The sequence below is a fragment of the Lathyrus oleraceus genome, chromosome 3 (assembly GCF_024323335.1).
Source record: "Lathyrus oleraceus cultivar Zhongwan6 chromosome 3, CAAS_Psat_ZW6_1.0, whole genome shotgun sequence".
NCBI classification, from domain to species: Eukaryota; Viridiplantae; Streptophyta; class Magnoliopsida; order Fabales; family Fabaceae; genus Lathyrus; species Lathyrus oleraceus.
In genome coordinates, this window is record NC_066581.1 from 8,507,380 (window position 1) to 8,514,284 (window position 6,905).

A 6,905-nucleotide genomic window follows, 5' to 3' on the forward strand; every position below is an offset into this window, starting at 1 on the left:
CCGTGATTGGGGAAGTTGACCTCCCAATCAAGATTGGACCAAGTGATTTCCAGATCACTTTTCAAGTAATGGATATTCACCCATCATACAGCTGTCTCTTGGGCAGACCATGGATTCACGAGGCTGGCGCCGTGACATCCACCCTACACCAAAAGTTGAAGTTTGTGAAAAACAAGAAATTGGTTGTAGTAGGGGGAGAAAAGGCTCTCCTGGTCAGTAATTTATCTTCTTTCTCGTACATTGATGCAGAGGATGAAGTTGGAACTCAGTTCCAAGCTTTATCTATTGATAAACCAATCGAGAAGAAGTCTCCTTCATTCACTTCCTACCGTGATGCTAAGCTGGCCATTGAATGTGGTGCAGTCGCTGGATTAGGGAAAGTGCTTGAACTTGAAGATAATCGATCCCGGGCTGGCATTGGCTTTGGTTCTGGGGCATGCAATGAGCAAGGTCTGTTCACCAGTGGAGGATTCATCCATGCTGATCAACCTGCAGAAGAGGAAGCTGCTGCTATCATTGAAGAAGAAGATGCAGAAGATTGAACAATTTTGTTATTCCTGGTGGTGTCTGCCACAATTGGGTCGCTGTGGATGTTCCTACAGTTATCCATAGATCAGAGTAATTGTTCATTTTGTTTAAAACCCTTCTCCCATGCCAAAAGGAGAAGTGATGACATTGTTGGCAAAGCATATATACAATGATATTTTCATTCAATTTTTGCATTGTTAAACATTTGTTTTTCCTTTGTTTTCACTTTTTGCTTTTCTTTATGAAATCAGTGATCACAAAAAACATAAAAACAAAATAAAAGCTGTAAAAGCAACATTCTTTCATCTGCATAATGATTTGCTTGTTTAAATTCTGAATTTTTCTTAACCAAAATCATTATGCAGGTTGATCCTAAAACCCATTGAACATAATGATCCAACGCCATCTCCCAATTTTGAATTCCCTGTATTTGAGGCAGAAGAAGATGACGTTGAAGAGATTCCTGATGAGATCACCCGTCTCCTTGAGCACGAAGAGAAGATCATTCAGCCGCATCTCGAAGACTTGGAAACAGTCAACTTGGGATCTGAAGATTGTGAGCGCCTGGTGAAGATTGGGGCACTTCTTGAAGGGTCTGTTAAGGAAGATTTGATCAGCTTGCTACGAGAATATTCAGATATCTTTGCTTGGTCCTATGAAGACATGCCGGGTTTAGATACAGATATTGTGCAACATTTCCTGCCTTTGAAGCCTGAGTGCGTGCCTGTGAAGCAGAAGCTCAGAAGAACTCATCCAGATATGGCAGTGAAGATCAAAGAGGAAGTTCAGAAGCAAATTGATGCGGGGTTTCTGGTGACTTCGACATATCCTCTATGGGTGGCCAATATTGTGCCTGTTCCTAAGAAGGACGGAAAAGTCCGTATGTGCGTTGATTACAGAGATTTGAATAAAGCTAGCCCAAAAGATGATTTTCCTCTACCACACATTGACATGTTGGTAGACAATACAGCTAAATTCAAAGTCTTTTCCTTTATGGACGGATTTTCCGGATATAATCAAATCAAGATGGCACCAGAGGATATGGAGAAGACAACATTCATCACACCTTGGGGAACATTCTGTTATCGAGTGATGCCCTTCGGTTTGAAGAACGCCGGAGCCACGTATCAACGAGCTATGACTACCTTGTTTCATGATATGATGCACAAGGAGATAGAAGTCTATGTTGATGATATGATTGCTAAGTCCCGAACGGAAGTTGAGCATATTGAGCATTTGTTGAAGCTTTTTCAGCGTTTGAGGAAATTCCAGCTTCGTCTGAATCCGAACAAATGTACTTTGGAGTCCGTTCCGGAAAGTTGTTGGGTTTTGTGGTAAGTGAAAGAGGTATTGAGGTTGATCCTGCAAAGGTCAAAGCAATACAAGAGATGCCCGCACCCAAAACTGAGAAGCAAGTCCGAGGTTTTCTTGGCCGCTTGAACTACATTTCCAGATTTATATCCCACATGACTGCCACATGTGCGCCGATATTCAAGCTCCTCCGGAAAGATCAGTCTCATGATTGGACCGAGGATTGCCAGAAAGCTTTCGACAGTATCAAAGATTATCTGTCCGAACCTCCGATTTTGTCTCCGCCTGTAGAAGGAAGACCTCTGATTATGTACTTAACAGTTCTTGAAGACTCGATGGGTTGTGTACTCGGTCAACAAGATGAATCAGGGAAGAAGGAGTTTGCTATCTACTACCTCAGTAAGAAGTTTACTGATTGTGAGTCTCGGTACTCTATGCTTGAGAAGACGTGCTGTGCTTTAGCTTGGGCAGCTAAGCGTTTGCGCCAGTACATGATAAATCATACAACTTGGTTGATATCCAGAATGGATCCAATTAAGTATATCTTCGAGAAGCCTGCTTTAACTGGGAGGATTGCCCGTTGGCAGATGTTGTTGTCTGAGTATGATATCGAGTATCGAGCTCAGAAAGCTATCAAAGGTAGTATCTTGGCTGACCATCTAGCGCACCAGCCAATTGAAGATCATCAGTCTGTTCAGTATGACTTCCCTGACGAGGAAATTCTGTATTTGAAGATGAAAGATTGCGATGAGCCTACACTTGATGAAGGTCCAGAACCTGGTTCCAGATGGACGATGGTGTTTGATGGCGCTGTTAATCAATATGGAAATGGAATTGGGGCAGTAATTGTTAATCCCCAGGGTTCGCACATTCCATTTACAGCAAGGCTAACCTTCAAATGCACGAATAACATGGCGGAGTATGAAGCCTGTATTATGGGACTTGAAGAATGCATTGACTTAAGAATCAAATATCTTGATGTCTATGGTGATTCAGCTTTGGTTGTCAATCAGATCAAAGGTGAATGGGAGACAAATCAACCAGGTCTCATCCCATACAGAGATTATGCAAGGAGAATTTCAACTTTCTTCACAGAAGTTGAATTTTATCATATTCCTCGAGAGGATAATCGGATGGCAGATGCCCTTGCAACGCTTGCTTCCATGATTGTTGTCAGATGGTGGAATGATGTCCCCAACATTACTGTGATGCGCTTGGATAGACCCGCTCACATATTTGCAATTGAAGAAGTGAAAGATGACAAGCCTTGGTATTTTGATATCAAGAATTTCCTCCAGAACCAGGTCTACCCGCCTGGGGCATCTGTGAAAGATAGGAAAACTTTGAGAAGGTTGTCAGGCAGTTTCTACCTCAGTGGTGAAGTGCTGTACAAGAGAAATTTTGATATGGTTTTGCTCAGATGCGTGGATAGACACGAAGCAAACCTGTTGATGACTGAGGTCCATGAGGGTTCATTTGGTACTCATTCCAATGGACATGCCATGGCTAAGAAGATGTTGAGAGCAGGCTACTATTGGCTGACAATGGAGTCTGACTGTTGCAAGTATGTGAAGAAATGTCACAAGTGTCAAATTTATGCGGATAAGATTCATATTCCTCCGACACTCCTGAATGTGATTTCATCACCATGGCCTTTCTCTATGTGGGGAATCGACATGATCGGTATGATTGAGCCGAAAGCGTCCAATGGACATCGGTTTATTCTCGTAGCAATTGATTACTTCACCAAATGGGTTGAAGCCGCTTCGTACGCGAATGTAACCAGGCAGGTGGTTGTGAAGTTTATCAAGAACCAGTTGATTTGCCGTTATGGTGTGCCAGAGAGGATCATTACTGATAATGGATCCAATCTGAACAACAAGATGATGGATGAGTTGTGCGCTGAATTCAAGATTGCACACCATAATTCCTCTCCTTACAGACCTAAGATGAATGGGGCTGTTGAAGCTGCTAACAAGAATATCAAGAGGATTATCCAGAAGATGACTGTCACGTACAAAGATTGGCATGAGATGCTGCCATTTGCTTTGCATGGATATCGTACGTCTGTACGCACTTCAACAGGGGCAACCCCTTTCTCTCTTGTTTATGGCATGGAAGCCGTTCTCCCAGTAGAGGTGGAGATCCCATCAATGCGAGTCTTGATGGAAGCCAAGTTGACTGATGCTGAATGGATTCAGAGTCGTTATGACCAGTTGAATTTGATTGAAGAGAAGCGATTAACTGCCATGTGCCATGGTCAGTTATATCAACAGAGAATGAAGAAAGCATTCGACAAGAAGGTCAAGCCTCGTGTGTTCCGAGAAGGTGACCTTGTGCTCAAGAAAGTTTTGTCTTTCGCGCCCGATTCCAGGGGCAAGTGGACTCCAAACTACGAGGGTCCATATGTTGTTAAGAGAGCCTTTTCAGGCGGAGCTTTGATGCTTACAACAATGGATGGGGAGGATTTCACTCGTCCTGTGAATTCAGATGCAGTTAAGAGATACTTTGCCTAAAAAAAAAAAGTATATGCAAATGAAAAAGTGAAAAAAACAGAATAGCTCGCTAAGTTGAAAACCCGAAAGGGCGGCTTAGGCAAAAATGAGCGTCTCGGTGGAGAACCCGCAAGGGTAATCCAGGCAAAAATTAGAGACTTGAAAAAAAATATATTTGCATCCCGCTAGATTGAGTACCTCACTCTGGGGCAATCTAGGCAAAAATTAGGGATTTGGCAAGTAACTGCATCCTGACAAGACTTTCTGGTTCATCAGTCGTCATTTCGTCAGAAGATTCTCGATTCGTCGTCAACTGAAGCTTCGGATACATCGAGATTCAAATTGGTAGAGAAAGGATCATTATGTTCAATGTAGCCCTCTTCCAATATATATCACTGATTTCAAATTTGTACAGATCTATGGAGTCTTGCCATTTGCAGACTACCATTCCATCAAATCAATTTGAGCTTTTTATCCAATTATTTGCACTCTTATTTGTTTCAATTCAACAAATGTTTTGCATGTTTTAATTGATAAAATGTCATTGTTTTAAAATCAAATTTTTCAAAATTTTTGTTTTAAACAAAGTGAACATTCACAAGATTGAAAGGATACTCAAGAATATCTCAGTGCTCTCCCGAGGGTGGCATGATTCCCAACAGGTAAGACATTTGTTCATATTCCTGGTTTGGTGGTATCTTCTTTCTTCAGATCTTTGTTGGGGTTGTTCCTCAAACAGAGTTGTTGTTGGGGTTGTTCCCCAGTACAGTCGCAAGAGTGTTGTTGAAGACTTCGTTCTCTCCAGCAGCAGTTTTTCCCCCAGCATGGGTGTTTTCTTATGAAGTTTCGGTGGTTGATGGTTTGTCATCTTGGTGCCCCGTCACTTTCTCCAGTGGGTCTATCCCCAGACTTTATTTGTCTCCTCAGCACAGTCATGAGTATAGATGTTGATTGGTACTCCCCTCGGAGTCGCGAGTAGAGCTGTTATTAACATCCCCACCAGGGTTGCAAGTGGAGTTGTTACCTCTTTTCCCCATGCAGTGTGCCAGCAGGAATTGTCTGTTTCCTCAGCACGATTGTTTCTTTTTGAAGACTCGGTAAGTCAGTGGTTTGATACCCGGTACTTTACCTTCTCCCCGGCGAAGTCGTCTGTGGATTGTTGCTATCTCTCCATCAGAGTTTTCTCTTCAGCAGAGCAGGATTTATTTTCCTACTCAGTGGTTGTTTGGGTTGACATCCCAGTATTGCAACCATCTTTTCCTCAGCTTAGTCTGCAGAATGTTTGTTGTGGCAGTTTCGCCTGTTGAATACTCCTTCAATCCCCGTATGGTCGGATGATGGCTTTTGCCTCCAGTGAACGGATTGATTTCCTGACTGTTTGTGATCCCCAGTAGAGTGGCTTATATTGCAGAATCTACTTGTTGTGATCAGTTTGCTGTATATTCTCCCCAAGTGGAGTGGTTCGTTGCAGAATATCTTGTTTGATCTGTCCTCCCTCAGTGGTTTGTTCCCAAGAGAGTAGCCGACAGTTTTCCCCAGTAGAATTGCTTATGCAGTTAGATTCTATTGGATGATATCATTCTCCCTCAGTGGGTTGTTCCCAGTGGAGTTGTGTGGATTTGCTTACAGCAGTTTGTGCTGTGCAATGCACCCTTTGTTTCTCAGTTGACACTGGGATCCCTGCAGATATACTTTGGGATTTCTCTTGTTCCCCTACAGTTGTCTGGTGGCTGTTTGCCCGTTGTGACTTTCTGTACCCTGATTGGGTTGTTTACTGATTCTCTGATTCTCTGCTTCTTCAGCAGTACCTGCAGATCTTTGCTTTACAGCATGTAGATCTCCGCAGATTGGCTCTCCAGCTGGTTTTTCCCCTGGAAGTATAATACCGGACGTTTGTTCCTGAACCTGTTGTGTTAGAATGTCTGTTTTGTCAGCATTCATCAAACATAAATCACGCATATTCATGCATATTCATAAACATTCAGATATTCATGTTGCATTTCTTGCCATATATCTTTTGTTTGTCGTGTCTCCTGCTATGGTGATTAGATCTCTTTACAGATCTCCCCAAGCAGATTGTTGGGTGTTTAAAATCTCTCATATAGAGTCAGCCCCGTAAGCAGAAAAATGTTGTCTTTTCTTCTGCAGTTCCCCACTGAGATATATCCTCGTGGATGACGGTTTCTTCCGTATCCTCCCAACACATATATTGGGATGGATTTTCTATTGAGTTATATCCTCATTAGGACGTGTCTTTATTCAGTCTGTCTTTAGGGATCATTCCCGATCGGCTATTTGTCAATATCTTGTGTTTCCCAGTGGGTTTTTCCCAGTGAATGTTTTGGGCCTCTGCCTACAGACTAGAAGTTCTAAGTCCTACCTTTCTGGCTTTCTTAACAGAATTTGTGGTTATACACCTATTATTCTCCAGCCAGAGTTTGGTCTTCTACCTCATACCCGCGTAAGTTGTAAATCTTTTTTCTGCTTTTCAGCAGTTTGGTTTGTATAAACCTTATTTTGGTTTCCCGTGCGGATTTGTGATTTGTTAATCCCCACGCGGAGTTTGGTCTT